Genomic DNA, 18,483 nt, shown 5'->3' with positions numbered 1-18,483 from the left:
ATTGATTTGGAGTCTCTGAACTTGATTTTTAAAAAAATAATTTATAATCATATTCAATAGCATTGTTTTCCTTTATAATTCTAAACATTACCCTGAGTAGGGTATTTTAAGCATTAAAAACATTATCCTGAATAGGGATTCATAGACTTTATCGCCCTGTGAAAGGATCCATGAAACAAAAAAGATCAGAGACCTCTGCTCTAGGTTAGTAGTTCTTAAAATTTTAAGGCTCAGAACTTCTTTATATTCTTTAAATAGTAGAGGATGCTTCTCTTTCCAACCCCCAGCCATATGGATTAAATCTATTGATATTTACCAAATTAAAAATGAAATTCATTTTATGAGAATAGTTTTAACCTTACAGATGTCCTGAAAACATCTTGGGGACCCTCAATGGTCCCTAGTCCAGACTTTGAGAACTGTTCATTTAGATTAAGGAGTTCAGAGTAGTTAGGCTAGAGTCCTCATTTTAATTCTCATCACGAGGTCAGCTGCCTGCTGTTTGTTGAATGATGTGGAGGATGGAAAGTTTCAAAAATTAAAACAGCTGCTAGTCCAAATCACATACTTTTCTTTCTTCTGTACTATCAACCTCTCGTTTCAATTTTATTGTACTCTTTGAGAACTTATTAACTTTCTCATTTCTAAGGTTTTTTGACTTATTAAATAACTTTCAGTTCAATTCAGTTTAATGACCTTTTGTTAAATTACTACTATATTTCAAGGTACTATAGTCTATTATATGCCGACAATTAAAGAGCAACACATAAAAATACATTCCTTGCCCTCAAGGAGCTTATATTCAACCGAGGGATACAATATGAGAGTAGTAAGTGAATACATAGTGTAAAAATTAATACAAAGCAATTTTAAGAACAGACTATCCATGCCTCTGCCTCTCTCTCTTTCTCTCTCTCTCTCTCTCTCTCTCTCTCTCTCTCTCTCTCTCTCTCTCTCTCTCCTTCTCTCTCTGCCTTTCTCTCTGTGTGTCTCTCTGTCTCTCTCTCTTCCTCCTCTCCCTCTCATCCTCTCTTTCTTTCTTCCCCTTTCCCTCATTCCTTCTCTCTGTCCTTTCCTCTCTCTCTCCTCCCTTCCTCCTTTCTTCTCTCCTTCCCTCCCTTTCTCTCTGTCTCTGTCTGTCTCCTCTCTGTCTCTGTCTCTCTCTGCACACACACACACACACACACACACACACACACCCCTCAGGCAAACTGAACCCTGGGAAAAAAACTTAATTTAGAAAAGCCAATGTTATCTGGTGTATCTTGGGTCATCACCAGTCACTTTGACTTTTGTGGCTAAATTTTGATGAATGGTGAAGAAAGGCTGATGACTTTGCTCAATTCTGCCTCACTTAAATCCAATCTCCCTACAAGTCAATATATTATCCCATGGTATCATTGACCCGTTTAGAAAATGAAGGATGAACAACAACATTTAATACATGTAGATGAATAACCATAACTTTTCAGTACATAGCTACTAGTTACTCTAATGATGGGCATTTTCAAAACATGGAATGTTGAGCTTATTTCTGAGGCTACAGTGGGGAGTTAGATAGACCAGTGGAAAGAATTTTGGATTTAGAATCAGGAAGACCCGAATTCAAATCCTGAATTATATCCTTAATAAATGTGTAACTTGGGTCAGCCACTTAATATTTCTTACCCTCAGTTTCCTCATTTATAGAATGGATATAATGCATCTATCTCCCAGGATTATTATGAGGATCAAATGAGATAGGAGATGTAAAGTGCTTTGTAAACTTTATAAACAGAAATCATTTTTATTGCTTTTATTACCCAGAATTATGTTATTATTATCCAAAATTCATGAATTTGTCGCTGTGGCTACTTTCTTCACCAATGTAGCTCAAAACAATATGATACAATGAAAATAACACTAGTTCTGGAATAAGAGGACCTGGATTCAAATCCTATATGTGCTATTGACTACTTGTGTGACTATGGATCTTTTAGCCTTTCTGGACCTCATTTTTCCTCATTTTTAAAATGGGGGGTTGCATTAGATGGCTTTGGGGGTTCAATCTAGCTCTATATATTTTAGTATGAGAAGTTTATCAACTTATGGTCCACCTAATGATGAGCCTATAGAACTTAGCTGGTCCACACACCTTAAACCACACATACAGTTCATCCCTACTCAAACTGGCAACTCATCCAGCATGGTAGCACATTTTGGGACTTGCTTTCTCTCTGCTAGCATAACTAACCTTCCAATATCAGGGTCACCTTAGTACCACAAAGTAGCATTGTGGGAGGCCTTGAAATGTTGTAGTGGAGGCAGTAAAGAATATCCTTCAGAAAGATTTTTGGGGACTCAAGACAAGAGTAGACTGAAAAACCATTGATAAATAATTCCCATAAAGCACTGACTTTTTAAAATTCAAAACATTTGTTTTAGTAGAATCTAGAACTGAAACAGTTAAGGGAATTCATTAAATACTTTCCCAGTCCATATTCTATAATTTTTTCATGTGTACAGGCATGCGTTTGATGTAGAAAAAAATCTTCACTTTCTAGTCTTTTCTTAAAGGTCATATGGCAAATCGAGAGCGTTTAAAATGAGAGCTACAGAGACAGAGCAATTTAGGAGTTATATAAAGTGCTGTGGATTTTAAAAAGCCACATGGGCCAAATGAAAACCCGAGAAGGATAACTAAGAGAGGCTCTCGATTTTTTGGAACAACAACAAAGAAAAAATGCTACACCAGGGAGGTCGCTTGGGTTCAGATGCACGTTTGGTAGTTAAGAAAAAAAAATACTCTCTAAACTAATTAGCACCATGACTCCAACTTGCTTCCCATGACAAATAGACATGAATATGAGAGAGCAAATCCTTCTGTAGGTAACATGGATCCTGAAGCACTATTGACTTGACTGACAACTGTATAAAGGGGCCTCTGTATTGACCTTGTGTGATATGTATATTAAGATTCCATTAATTTAATTCAATTTAACCAACAATTTTTACATGCCTACAAGGTACAAGGCAAAGTGCTAGCTTTGAAGTCAGATACAGATGAAAACAAAATGGTCCGTGCTTTCAAGGGGCTTACATCTTCTATTAATAATATAAACTTGTGAAGGATGTTCTACAACATTAGATATCTACTCCTAGATAAACTTATGTCTTGAGACCTTGTTTGTCCATTAGTTGAATATAGTTTTTTCTTTTTGGTGATGAGTTTTTAACTTGATTTGTTACCACCCAACTCAAGTAGTCTTAAGGGTAATGAAAGGCTAACTGAATTGTCATGGCAACAGGATTAGAAAGTATCAGACTCAGGACTTGAATCTAGATCTTCTTGTTTCCAAAGTTAGCTTTACATTGGACAAAGTAGTCATCTTTGTGATTGAGATGGATCTCTAGATTTCTTTTTAAACTAAGTGGGCAACATCTTCTTTCCAGATTTGTTTCTTTGGAAAGTGTTGAACTTAAGGAGCTGAGGCTTAGTACTACACACACACACACACAAACACACACACACTCACACCTTAGAAGATCCATGTGGATCTCCTACTCTTCCATATGTATGCACAGCTTACAAATGGCAGGAACCAGAGCATGGCTTGGCTCTTTGTAACCGAGTGCCATTCCTAATCCTAAAACTCTCCTCACTCCAAGTCTCAATCAGGTAATAAAAGGAGAAATTGTGAGATATAAACTGTGAATCCTGGACCGGATTCAGCCTCCTTTGCCTGCAAATAATGCAACTGGGAACCTGAAATGGCCCAGCAGCTCAGGGTTGCCATAGCAAGCTCCACTCAAACAGCCACCTGGAATAGGGCAAACTCACAAATGGCTACAACATGATGAAAGAACCAAGGGAAAAGAACAAGTTGAGAAAGAGCAGACAAGCAGCTGCTATGGAAAATGGATAGACTACATTTGTCAGGAAGGATGCCATGGTGACTGCTTTCAGTGTTTTCGTTTCTTTGCTTTGTATGTGCCCTTTTGAGGAGTTTAGGAAGTAGGGAGAAATGCTGCTGGGCTTATCTCCTACTAAGAGTTCTAAAAACAAGACTGATATAGAGGAAAGAGTCTGATTCTATAATCAGGAGACCTGAGATTGAAATCCAGCTCTGCCATTTATATTACATGTATAAGGGGGCCTCAGTTTCCATATCTGTAAAACAGGATGTTGAATGAGGTGATCTCAGTAACTTGACTTATATACATTAAGCTGCTTCCCCTATGGGAGCCTAGAGATTAGGCCTGTTTTATGTAGCCTTTCTTTGTTTTTTGGAGGCAATCAGGATTAAGGGACTTGCCCAGGGTTACGCAGTCAAATCTAAAAACTCCAGGACCACTGCTCTATCCACTGCATTCCCTAGTTGTAAATTTTGTGATGTAGATACTTGCTGCTTTTGGAAAACATCTATTCATTTAACTAGGATTTATCAAATGCTTACTAAGTGTTAGGCACTATCTTGGATGCTGAGGATACAAAGGAAAAACTGAAAAAATCCTTACCCTCAAGGAACTTACATGCAATTGTAAGGAAGTACTTTTGCTACTGTAAGTAGCTAAGTAGATACAAAATATATATTAAACAAAGTAATTTTGTGAATAGGATAGGACAGTGGCAACTAGGAGTGGCAGGAGAGCAAGAGGAGCTTGAAGATAACTAAGTATTCTAGAGATAACTCAGGATTGAAAAGCACCAACAAGGCTGGAGAGATCCTTTGTTTGCCAATTCAAGCCCTTCATAACTTGGCAGCAGCCATGCTTTTCCACTGCTCCCTTCCTGCACTGCCCTCCTTGCTGTTTCTCATCCGTGAGAATTTGTGCTTTTGCACAGGCTCTCTCTCATGCATTGAACACATTTCCTACTCATCTCTGCCTCTTAGAATTTCTCTTTTTTTCTTTCAAAACTCAGCTCAAAATATTTTTATGTGAACCCTTTCTCCATCCCTCCAGATGCTAGTGTTCTACCTAATTAATTTGTTTTTATTTTATAACTAGTTAGTATATGTAACGCTATTTCCCCCTGTAGAATCCAGGTTCCTTGAAGGCAGGGATTGTTTTATTTTTATCTTTGAATACCTAGTCCCTAGTAGAATGTTTGACACATTATAAATTCTTAATAAATGTTTGTGGATTAATTGATCTATCATTTCAAATGTCATGTCTCAATTAAGGTCTGAGTCATTCCTAATGTCCATAGATTTAAGAGTACCTCATATTCTCCAAGGACATATTTATATTTCTTCAGAAAATTAAGAAGAAAAATGGGCTTGGTTTTTGCTTTAAAAAACAGACTGCAGTATTATATAGCACTTGGATCAAAAAGCCTTCTCAGTGGAAACCAAAAACTCTTTATAGATTATATGTTGGGACTGGATGATAGCTAATCAGCCTGCCAGCCAGTGTAAGTCATCTCCATGTTACACACACACACACACACACACACACACACACACACACACACACGAAAAAGAGAGTTTTCCCATATTACCCCCCAGTTTTTTTTTGTTATGCATTTCAGAAAAGGGACTTACTGATAATACAGCAGATCCCTAGCATTGTTATTTTCAGAAGTGTCTGTAGAAGGTTTATTCCCAGGGAAAAGATTGAAGGATGATCTAAAATCAAATACATTTGTCTGGGAGTTGAATGTCTGTCAGACCCACTCATTGATTTCTTTCAGGCTGGCTTTTCAGTAAATGCCTTTCCGGTGAGAATTCCAATCAGGATTTTAAAGGTTACACAAAACAGGCCTGATTTCTGGGCTCCCCCAGGGGAAGCAGCTTAATGTATAAGTTGAGTTAATGGGACGAGCAGGGAGAGGTGGTTTTTTGGGGGAAGGGGATAGGGTACGCTTGGTTTTTATTCCTCAGTTCACATTTGAAAACATAGTGTTTGTTGCTTAGCATCTGAGCCAGAAAACAGAACAATTTAAACAGATAAGCCTTGAGGGAAAAAAATCTCCCTTTGGAAGATGCCCATAAAGCAGAAGGAAATTCAGGCAGGAACTGCTGGCAAGAGGAGGCTGGTCAGATAGAGAGATGCTCAGAAAAGCTTTTCCAAAGAGAACTTCCCTGAAAAAATCTCTAGGGGGCAGCATTGCACTTTGGTTGGAGAAACAGCTCAATTCCCCTCTCGGCCCTTTTAATGGAAAATGTGAACAGGGAGCAAAGCTAAAAAGCAGAACATTAGCAAGAGCCAGAAAACCAACAACACAGAACCCAAACTCTCTCTTTTATAATGTGCCATCTTTGCCTCTCTTAGAGCACAGAGTTTTAATATTGTAGTATTAAGACTCTCCAGGGCATACTTTATTGGTCCATTAATACACAGTTAGGGGTGGTTGGAGACGTAGTGTGATTATTTTTTATTTTCTCTACTTTGAAGTGGTATCTCCCATCCCATCCCTCTATCCCTACATTGCTACCCTACAGCTCCTTCTTTTCTGCTTCTGTGGCAGAAAAGGCAAGATTGGCAGCCAGTTGTATTTCTGGATGTCCAGTGGGGCAAGGATGGCTTGGAGCCAGTGGCTTGGGAGTCCGGGGTTTCTGGGAGCTCAAGAGGCTCTTTTTACTCCCTTTTCTGGGGTTAATAAAGCATCCACAATTGGAAGGTCTGGGGTCTTTCAGTGTTACCCACCTCAGTAAGTGAATCACATGTATCATTAGGGATGGAAAAGATCTCAGCAGCCATCAGGGAGGCATGATGGCACAGGGGAAAATGAGCACTGGTTTAGATCTCGGGAACTCCTGTGGCTCAGGGGCCTGGCTCAAATTGTCCTGTTTTTCTGCTTACCACCTAGGTGAGCTTGTTAAGGCAGTTAACGTCTGGAGCATAATTTTCTCATGTGTTCAATGAGAGGACCGTCTATAAGGCATCTGGGTGCTCTCCCAGATCTGAGTCTTAGATTCTCATTGTAAAACCCTCTCTGGGAGCTATTTCCTCAACTCACACTCTTAGATTGGGTCCTCTGTGGGAGGAACTGTTTGTCAGGGTCAAAGAAGAATCTGTAGGTCCATTTCCCAAAGCTAGAACTCAAAAGGTGCCTCTTCACCTTTAATAGTCAACCAGAAAACCCAATTATATCAAAGCAAAGGCATTACTAAGACAGTATAGTAGCTACAAAATATTTCTCCAAGAAAAAGGAGACGAGGCACACTTTCACAAATATAAATAATCTGGAGTAAAAATGAGCACATTAATGGAGTGAATTGTCAGTGAAGTATACAGGCAGAGATCACCTATGGCTACAACATTTCATGGTACGATTGGTAGCCCTAATGTCATATTTCTTCTCATGCTATCTTCATGCTGTTCCCACTGATGCAGCATCTTTGCTGGACTGTTTTCCTAGTGTGACTCAAGTCTCCATTGAGTCTCTGAAACTCAATCGCCAGTAGCCAGAGTTAATTCTCATCTGGATTCACAGTTGGCTTTCAGCTTTGCTACCAAAGGTTCTTATAATGACTCTTTAACTGCTCCCTTCTGAATGCATTATCTCCTTCTGGGTGAGTAGTTCCTCCCAGAGAGAAAAGATTTCTTTCTCTTCCTTTTTGGCCCTTCCCCTACCATCCCTTAGTCCTGATGCCTTCTGGTCCAGACAAAAGGGTTCCATTCCACAAAGCTATTTCTCCTCCAGGATTGCCTGTGTCTGTGCAGCCCTAGAAACTGTCATTTTATTGTTTATTTTTTATGGCCCACTAGAGTTCTTGACCAGCTAATAGCTGACTGTTTTCTAATTCCATCAAAGAGAACTTTGTATTTCCTCAAAGCTAATATGTGTAAACATAACTTTCACATTTGAAAAAAGAACACATTATCACCTTTTAATTTTGTGATTTTACCAACTGGGCTGGAGGGAGGGAAACAACTCTGAGCAATCCTAACCTTAACCCTCTCCCCACTTCCAATCAGTCCAATACCTTCATTGCAATGGAGGGTAGAAACTGAGATTTAATAACTTTCCCAAAATTATACAACACACTATTGGTAGGGAACTAAACCTAATATATTCCTCCCTGCATATATGTACATAGCTAGATGAACATACAGTTTCATAGGATCGTATATTTAAAGGTAAAAATAACATGTTTCATCGATGCAATGTTTCATTCACATATATGAAGTCCTCATGTTTCACAGATGAGAAAAATGAGATTTAAAGAAAGCAGCAGAGCAGAGATTTGTGTCCCAAAAAGTGGCACAGTAGGTGGAGTGCAGAAAGATTCATCTTTGTGAGATCAAATCTAACCTCAGGATATTTAATAGCTATGAGATTTAGCAAATCACTCAGTCTTGTTTGCCTCAGTTTCTGCATCTGTAAAATGAACTGGAGAAGGAAATGGCAAACCACGGCAGTTTGTCTGCCAAGAAAATCTCAAATAGGGTCATGAAGAATCAGACGCTGCTAGAAATAACTGAAATGAATAATTCTGACATCTGAAGTCAGATCTAACATTCCCTCCAGTATATTAAGCTACCTCATAGCAACATTATAGTCTCCTATGTATACCTGTTTACACTTAAATTAATATGGATAAACAATCATTTGCTTTACTGTTTGACCATAGTAAGTATTTTAAGGGAAGAGATTCTTGGGAATCCTCCCAGTATCTTTGAAATTAAAACGCCTGTATTTGTATTGTTATTTTTGTTGGTTTTTAAATCCCTATATATAGCACAATACCTAGCACCTTAATAAATACTTGTTGATTGATTTATTGATTAGCATCTTGAGGATAAAGAATTCAAGACCTTTCTGAGGCACTGAAAGTTTTTCTTATCATTTCTTTTATGTTTTGGTGCATTAATTGTGGGATTAAAAAAGGCCATTCAACTTTCTTTTAGTTTCTCTTGATGCCTCATCATTTTTTTTGTTCTATTTCTTGCAATCTAGGAACCCCAACACTGAAAATTTCTAGAGTGATAGTTTTCAAATCTTTGAAAACAAAATGCACACTGATGCAATTACCTACATACATTGAACATGAGAATCCTCCCTCTTGATTTTTTTTCCCAGCGATACACAATTGGGGGTCTCCAGTTTCTTAAATCTCTGCTTTAAAGCTTTGCTTAAAACTCTGCTGCAAGGAAATGATTCCACGTCTCCTCCTTCCCTCCTTCCCCTCCTTTGTAGGAATCAAGGGACTCAGACATTCAACTTTTCAAAGGAGCAGAAGTCTACCCAGGGCAGGGAATAACAGGCACTGTGAAGATTAATTATCCTTGTTGGAATCTAGCTTGACTGGGCAAGGTGAGACAGTTCAATTATTTAATCACCTTGATGCTATTGGCTTTGGAGGCCAGGAGTATGGGGATTAGGCTTCTTTCCCCATTTAATTTATATGAGGAATGGCTTCTCAACTTGCTGCTCCCTGTTGAACCCTCAGGCAGGCAAGGGGAGAGTAGCAATTGATGCTGGAGGGAGATGAGACATTCCCATAGCTGCATCTTTCTCCGGCTGGCTCTTGGTGGGATGTGTTCAGTGCATAAGTCTGCTCACTGTTGGCTGCTTTTCTCACAATCTTGTTAGGCCTCTGCATGCATATAGAGTGGGTGTTCTTCTTTTCCACCCAGGTTTCTAGTCTTTTAATGCAGGAAAGGCAACTAGATCCCCCACTAAGACATCAGGTCAGAACATCCTATGGGATGTGAAAAAACTCACTCATCAGAGAGCAGACTGAGAGCCAGCAGCCTGTCTTATGACTAGTTACCTTTATTCTTAAATTTTTTTTGTGTGTTTTTAATCCAAGGTTTCTTTGCTGGGATGTAGTGGGTAGAATATTGGACTTAGATTCAAGATGCCCTTTCAAATCCTCCTCTTAAACTTTCTGACAATGGAATTGCAGGCAAGTTTATTGCTTCTTCTTCCTTTGCTTTTCCATCATCACTTATCTCCTATGCTATCTATCCATCCATCACATATCTATCCATCTATCTGTCCACATACATGCATACTCACACACACTATACACAAATCTCTATATGAATGAAAGCTTTTCCTTTCTCCAGGCATTATTGGAACCTATCTATCCTCTACACCATTGCCAAATAAATCTTTCCAATGCAAACTCTGATGGTATTATTCCTTTGTTAATTCCAGTGCCGGTCCAATGGCTCTGCCTAGCCTACTGAAGAAAATCCAAATGCCATAGGATGACATTCAATGCACTCTGTGATTTGATTCCAAGCCTACATTAGAATTTTTTTGTTTTCCTTTTTTAATTTTCCACTGAAAAGTTTTTACCCAAAAAGATTAGGATACACAATTCTGGTTTTTTATTATTAAAGCTTTTTTTGTTTTTAAAACATATGCATGCATAATTTTTAGTACTCACCCTTGCAAAATCTTGTGCTCCATTTTTTCCCCTTCCTTTCACTCAACTCTTCCCCTAGATGACAAGTAATCCAATATATGTTAAACATGTGCAATACATATACATATATATGTATATATATATATATTTCTACAATTATGCTGCACTAGAAAAATCAGATCAAAAAGGAAAAAAATGAGAAAGAAAACAAAATGCAAGCAAACAATAACAGAGAAAGTGAGAATGCTATGTTGTGATCCACACCCAGTTCCAACAGTCTCTCTCTGGATGTGAATGGCTCTCTTCATCACAGGATCATTGGAACTGGCCTGAATCATCCCATTATTGAAAAGAGCCATGTTCATCAGAAATAATCACCATATAATCTTATTGTTGCCATTACAATGATCTTCTGGTTCTACTCACTTCACTTAGCATCAGTTCATGTAAGTCTCTCCAGGCTTCTATAAAACCCTGCTGATCATTTCTTATAGAATAATAACATTCTATAACATCCATATACCATGACTTGTTCAGCTATTCTCTAATTGATGTGCATTCCATCAATTCCAGCTTCTTGCCATTATAAAAGGGGCTGCTACAAACATTTTGCACATGTGGGTCCCTGATCCTCCTTTATGATCTCTTTAAGATACAAAACCAGTAGAGCCACTGATGAATCAAAGGGTATGCTAGTTTGATAGCCCTTTGGGCATAGTTCCAAATTGCTCTCCAGAATGGTTGAATCAGTTCACAACTCCACCAACAATGTATCAGTGTCCCAGTTTTCCCATTCTCCTCTAACATTTGTCATTATTTTTTCTTGTCATCTTTACCAATCTGAGACTATCTTAAAATTTCCCCCCAAATCCAAACATATTTTTCACCTTAATTTACATTACAACTCTTCATATATTCTACACTTATCACATATACATTTAAGGTATTGGCTGTTCCTTGAATACAATGTACTGAATACATACAAGTCCTTTTGGTCCTGACACCTAAAAGGTGTTTAATTCCCCTCTACCCACTCCATCTCGGCTTATCAAAATTCTACACAGACTTCGTAGCCCACCTGAAAGGATACTTTCTCCAGGAAGTCTTCCCTCATTCTCCAGCTGGTAGAAAGCGCTCCCTTATCTGGAATTTTCAGTACATTGTTATACCTTTGTTAAGCACTTTTATCCTAATTGAGACTACAGTTACCTGTATGTAGAGGCACCATGGAGCAGGAGCTAGAGAACTAGCTTTGGGTTTGAGTCCTGTCTTTGACACATACAGGCTATCTGATCTTCCTCAGCAATCTAGGTAATTCTCTTAGTTGAGAAAATGCTGACCTCTATGAGCCAAAAATGATTAACAATAATGTAGTGCTTATTATATAACAGTCACAGTACTAAGTACATTACAATTATCATCTCATTTGATCCTTAGAACAATCCTAGGAGGATTCTTGCACCCATTTCACAAATGAGGAAAGTAAGGCAAATAGGCTTATGTGACTTGCCTAGGGTCACACAGCTAGTAAGTATCTGGGGCCAGATTTTAATTTGACTCTTCTGACCAAGATAAGTCCTCTATCACCTAATTGCAGGAACTTCTTCACCTGGAATTTCCCTTCACAAATAAAATTACAAATCTAGATCTTATCTCTATGTTCATATCTTATCATCCCCACTGCAAGGTCTGTAAAAGCAGGTACCATGTTTGATTTTTCTTTTTTAATTCTCATCACTTAGTAAAGAGCACAGATCATAATTGGAACATGATTGATATTCCTAGAATAGTACCTTTAAGATTTATCATGGGATTTCCTTCCAATCTTGTGAATAAATAATATTCACATTTTATAGACAAGGAGAGTGAGCTGGAAAGAAGTAAGTATAAAAGCCACATCTTGAATGTGTTTTTCCTTAACCTAGTTCCAGCATTATTCCTCAGTGAACCACATCATCTCACCAACAAAATATTAAAACTAAGATAATTATAAAAAGTCAAATACTATTCCTTGATGAGTGCTAATGACCATGACAACCAAAGACTTTAATTCAATCAAAGATGATTAGAATTGACAATAGCCACATAAACAGGTTCCTAGTTCAAATTCTTACTAATTTTTTTCTATTACTTATAGGAATGAAAATTGGTGTAGTAGAGAGAGCATTGACTTAAGAGTGAGAGGACCTAGATCTTCAGGTAATTAACAAGTAATTTTGGACCTCTGCACTCTTCTTTGTAAAAGGGAGGTTTTGGACTAGATTAAATGACCTTCAAGTTCCTTCCTAGTTCTAAATCTATGATCCTTTCTTTAGCTAATGACATACATATATTTAATCTGGAACTTCATTTGTATAGAGACTTTAAAAGCCAGGAATTCCTCATATGAAAAAAAATCCCAGGTGACATCTCTAGCAACAATTATCAAATAAAGTTGTCTTTTTGAGAGCTGGGACAATTCAAATAATCTATGCACCTTCAGTTAAAGCAGGCTTTCAATACCACTTTTATTTTAAGCTGGCCAGTAAGATGACAATCATTTTATAAAGACACAAGGAACTGCTGGAAATTGCATTTTTGCCTTCTTTTTAAGGGATTAGAGATCCAAGGATGTTGTAGAATCAGTGTTGTAAAGAAGTCTCTGATGACTTTTCAGATGATACAGGCTGAGACACACCAGGATTCCCCAATCCTTTGCTTTGTTATTTTCCGAGATACTTAGTGAATCAGACAGAATCAGTTTATGAGTGCTCAGAATTTGTTCTTCTCGTTTTATCAACTGGAATTTGAAGCCTTTCCAGGGCAGTATTTTATTAGCTATAATAGATAACTGCACTTGGGAAGATGTACAAGAAGCCCGTTTAAAGATTGATTCTCGAGTTGTTACACAGCACTACAAATGTTGTAAATTTGACTCACCAGTCCAAAGCCCTTATTTTTTTTAAGATACAGAAATGGATGTTAGGAGTTAACGAATATTACTCCTCGAGAATTTTAGAATTGTGGCTCTATGATTATATCAATATGTTATGATTTGTTCCAATGGGGGAAAATGGATTGATCTTCCTGGGTTGTATTCTACCAGTAGAATCCACATGCTAACAGCATTTGCTCTTTCCCAAAGTAGGATTCAGAATATGGCTAGGCCCATTGGGCTTCATCTAAAATCTTGGTTTTATTAGTGATTGTTTTGCATTCAATCTTTTCCTACCTTTCTTGCTTTTCCTGTTTCTGATACTTTGGGCTACAGAGGGAACAGAAACTTTTTTTTTAATTAAAGGCTTTTTATTTTCAAGACATATGCACAGATAATTTGACCACCCTGACCCTTGCATAGCATTGTGTTTCAGATTGTCTCCTCGTCCCCCCATTTCCTCCCCTAGATGGCAAGCAATTCAAATATATGTTAAACAGTAGTAGAACATTTTCAGCTTTTTCTCTGTCTGTTTTTGAATTTATCTAAAAGAAGCAGTAGCAGGCATGGAACCACTGTTAGAAACTCTTTGAGGGCAGGAGACGGTATTATTTACCATGTATTTCCCAGGATCTAGAACAGTGCTTAGTACATTTATTATGTCATTTCCCCCCCAGTTTTCTATGAATCTTTGTTATCCCATTTGCTATTTTCTTAGCAAAGATATTGAAGTGGTTCACCATTTCCTTCTCTGGCTCATTTTACAGATGAGGAAACTGAGGCAAATAGGACTAAGTGACTTGCTTAGGGTCATCAACCAGTAAGTGTCTCAGGCAAGATCTAAACTTGAAACCCAGTGTTCCATTCGCTGTGCCGTCTAGCTTCCTGATACTGAGGTGGAGTTTAATTGATGTCCATTAACTAAATGAATTTTCTAAAAGAAAAAATCGCCTTATTTATTATTAATGGAAGAATTCTGTGACAAGAGTCACTCTACTTAAGACCTATCGAACATATCACATTTTTTTTGCACATAAAGAATGCAAAGTGCCCTTTTATTTTAATATCACTGATGTAAGGTATTAAAGTGCTTCAATAATTTCCTCAATTGTTTCTTCTGGATTTTCATTTCCCCCATTCCTCTCAACATTTCCCTGTGGTCCCATGGCATGGAGTCCAACCTGGTTGGACTGCCTCAGTATCTCCTATCTTCAAATGGGTTGCCCCAGGCACTAGAATTCCTATTTGTGGCTCTGCTTTATTCACCCATTCGGAGAAACTATGAAAAAGTTTGTCAGGTTCTGCTTGTGGGTTATATTTCTCTTTCTGTTTTATTCCTGGTTGTATCATTAGTGCCTTTGCCTTTTAACTTGCTTTCAGATCTTAGTGCCTTAAGCAGCCGTGGCCTTCATAAACTTTTGACCCTTATTTCTTCCTCCTTCATCCTATTGCTGATGCCCTTGAAAAAGTAAACAGCTCTCAGAGTTGAATGTTCCCCATTGACATTACCCCAAGAACCAAACTACTTTCAATCCAAATGCCCGCAGGCCTGTTCACTATCAGCTTAAGTGTATGCAAGTTGGCCTGCCTTAAACCAAATCCCTTTAGCTCAGGGGATGCTGGGGGACCTTCTTCCAGAGTGAGATCTGGACCAAGGCTTCTTGTGTGGGATGATACCAGTAACTCTTTCCTACTTAAGCATTCTGGGGGAGTCAGACTTCTCTGTTCCATATGGAATACCCAATGGAGTCCAAAGCAACAGCAATGCCACAAAGAAAAAGGAAATAATACCGAGGTCAAAGCATCCAGGATGAGGCTTCAGATGAACGCTTGTTGTTAATGTGAAAATCTTAAAAGGATTGAAAGTTTGATTTGGAGTTAGTGGCCTGAAGCTTTCAGATTTAGAGCTAAAAGAGACCTTGATCACTGACTTTAAACTCTTGTCCACTTCTGATTTTGAACCACCTCCTGGGCTGCAACTTTGTGGATATTTTTCTTTTTCACCCGATCCATGCAACGTACTTTTCCTGTTGGGCATTTTCTTTGGCAGTCCCTTTTTACACCCTGTAACTTTGACATCTTTGACTCCTCATCTTTTGACTTCCAAAGGCAATCATCAAAGAAGCTGGAAAGCTGATTTAGGGTCTAGAAAGGCCTTGGAGACCACTTGGTCTGACTCCCTTATTTCCCATAGGACCGAACTAAGAGGTGAAGGTGATATGGGGGTAGGTAGCAGAATGAAACTTCATACTCAGACTTTCTTGCATCTCCAGTGCCTAGAATACTCTGTCATGCATGGTAGCTATTTATAAAATTTTGTTGAATTGAATGGAATTATCTCCTTTTATTGGGCATTGGGTCAATCAATTAAGCACCTACTACATGTCAGGTACTGTGCTAAGTGCTGGAGATGCAAAGAAGGCAAAAGACAGGCAAAATGCAAACAATTGTATACAAACAAGATATAGACAGAATCAATTGGAGGCAATCAATACAAGGGAGGTACTAAAATTGAGGATTTTGTTTGTGGTACATTTGAAAGTCTGTTGTTATTGTTATTTCCATAATATCTGATTCTTCATGACTTCATCTGGGGTTTTCCTGACAAAGATATTAGAGAAGTTTGTCATTTCTTTTTCCAGTTCATTTTATAGGAAACTGAGGCAGACAGGGCTAAAGGACTTGCCAGGTTCACCTAGTTACCAAGTGTCTGGTTTGAGCTAGGAGGATGAGTCTTCCTCACTCTAACTCTGATCTCCACCTACTGCATATGTATTACAAAATTTTTATTTTTATTTTCATTTTTCTTTTGGGGTGATGGAAAGGATAGAGGAAGAAAAATATTGTTAAATGAAAAGAAATACTAAATGAAACAAAAAAGAGAAAGCTACATAGGAACATTCAGAGGAGGGCCATTACTATGGTGTCAGGCCTCAAGGGCTTGCCACATGAGGGTCAATTGAAGGAATCAGGGATACATAGCCTGGAAAAAAGAAAACCTAGGAGATGTGGTAGTTGTCTTTGAGTATTTGTAGGGCTCTAAGATAGAAGGATTTCAATTGCATGTTTGATCTCCAAAGACAGAACTAAGATGATGGGGTGGGAACTGAAGAGGGAAATTCTATTTTGTTGAAAAAAAGACCTTTCTAACAATGACAGCTCTCTCAAAGGAGAAAGGGCTGCTTCAGGAGCAAGTGAGTCTCTTCTCATTTGAGTCTTTAAGTAGAGGATGAATGATCCTTTTGGATATATTGTGGGGAGCACTCTTGTTTAGATACAAATTGGACTGGGTAGTGTCTAAGGATGCTTCCTGCTACTCAATGATTCGACCATACTGGTTGTGGAGTGTGCATTCGTGGTACCTCTGAGATTTTAATCCACAGTCATCTGAGCTCAGATTGCCATTGAGGTGCTTCCTAGCCCTTTTCTGATCCTCTCTAATAATAGCTGGTTTTCACTGGGCATTGCTTCCTTCAAACAAAAGCATCCTGCATGACTTTTCAAAATGAAACTGATATAAAAACTCCAAGGGGAGCTGTAGCCACAGCTGGCAGAAAAGCATTGACCATCAAACCCAACAGTTCCCCAACAGATGCCAGGGCGTGGTGTTTCACAGAAGTTGCAGAGGGATGCAAAGAGGTGGAAAACAAATATTAGTCAGAATTTGATAGGAATAGGAATAGTTCCTGGATACACTTGTCCTTTGTCTGACCCAAGTGGGAGTTCTCATCTATTTTATTTTAGAACAAGGAAAACAGAGGTGCTGGAACATCTTTGTTTTAAGCTGGGAGCTTAGATAGCCAAATCAGCATAGACATTTTGGGCTCAGTAAGAAAGTTTTAGTCAATCACTCACTCAATCAAGCCAATGAGCATTTTTCATATACCAAGTGGAGTGCAAATCACTGTGGATACAGATAAACTCAAGAGTGAGTTGTGGACTGTTATATATTATAAAAGCAACAAGGGGGCCATTGCTGTGGCAGGGAGTAGGGAAGAGGGAGAAATGTGCAGTCATCTTAGAGTCCAGAACTAGATTGTGAAGCTCTTAAATGCCAGAGTAGCTTATGATTTAAGGGCAGCTAGGGAGTACAGAGGTCTAGAATTGGGAAACCCAGCTTCTTAACATTTATTAGATCAGTTATTGTCAATCTTGATCAGAAGAAACAAAGTGGCTATGGAATGCACTTAAGGATCCCAATGAGAAGGGCACATATCAACCTAGAAAACCACATAGTAACATTATGCATATTTTATTGTATTTTTGCTTATTTTGTTCAATGTTTCCCAATTATATTTTAAGATGGTTCTGGCTTCACTTGGGAATATTGGCAGAAGAAATTGTCTACTGATGGTTCTACTGTAACGCCGGAGAAACTGAGGCAGGATTAGAGAGTTTTTAATATTTTATTAATGGGAGAGTAAGATTGACTGGACAGGACTCTCGTCTCAAATTATCCAGTCAGACAGAGATAAAGATATACTGGGACCAAGGAATTCATGTTGGTCCCAGGTCTGGAGGAGACTGTCATCCCAAAGAATCCAGCGTCCAGCATACAGCCAGCTGCCAGCCTCCAGCCTCCAGCAATGAATGGAGGAACCCCAACTTCTTAAATACCTTTTCTCTGAACAAAGGAAGGGATGAGAAGCACGGGAAAGTCCCTGTCCAGCTGGAAAAGGCTATAAACAAACAAACAAAAAAAAACCCCAGAGACAAGATGTCTGAATACCCAGAGATAAAGATGTCAGTGAAATATCTTGAAATATTTTAGAGGGATGTTCTCAAGGACAGAAGATAATCAGGAGGTCTATTCTCTTGTTTATCTTGCTTGGGCTAACAATTTATAACCTTATACTAATTGGTCCTCAGCCTTCATGGACCAGAGGGAGATTTACAGCTTAGGGGAGTAATTAGGAAGACTGAGATAAGGAAAACTTGTACAAGGAAACTGAGTCAGGACAGTTAAAAAGAATTGTGGCATAACACTACCTTATTTCCTTCTTCTTCTTTTTTTTTTTTTTTTTTTGCTGAGGCAATCGGGGTTAAGTGACTTGCCCAGGGTCACACAGCTAGGATGTGTTAAATGTCTGAGACACTAGTCTCAGACACTAGATTTGAACTCGGATCCTCCTGATTTCAGGACAGGTCTCTTATCCATTGCACCACCCAGCTGCCCCAATTCTATCTTATTTTCAAAAAGGATCAGTGATGTCAGGATGGTAATGTCTTGACTCGCAAGTGATTGGATTTGAGTGAGCTGGA

This window comes from Antechinus flavipes, chromosome 6 (assembly GCF_016432865.1).
Source record: "Antechinus flavipes isolate AdamAnt ecotype Samford, QLD, Australia chromosome 6, AdamAnt_v2, whole genome shotgun sequence".
Lineage (NCBI taxonomy): Eukaryota > Metazoa > Chordata > Mammalia > Dasyuromorphia > Dasyuridae > Antechinus > Antechinus flavipes.
The sequence above is the reverse complement of the archived record's forward strand: the minus strand, read 5'-3'. Positions refer to the sequence as shown.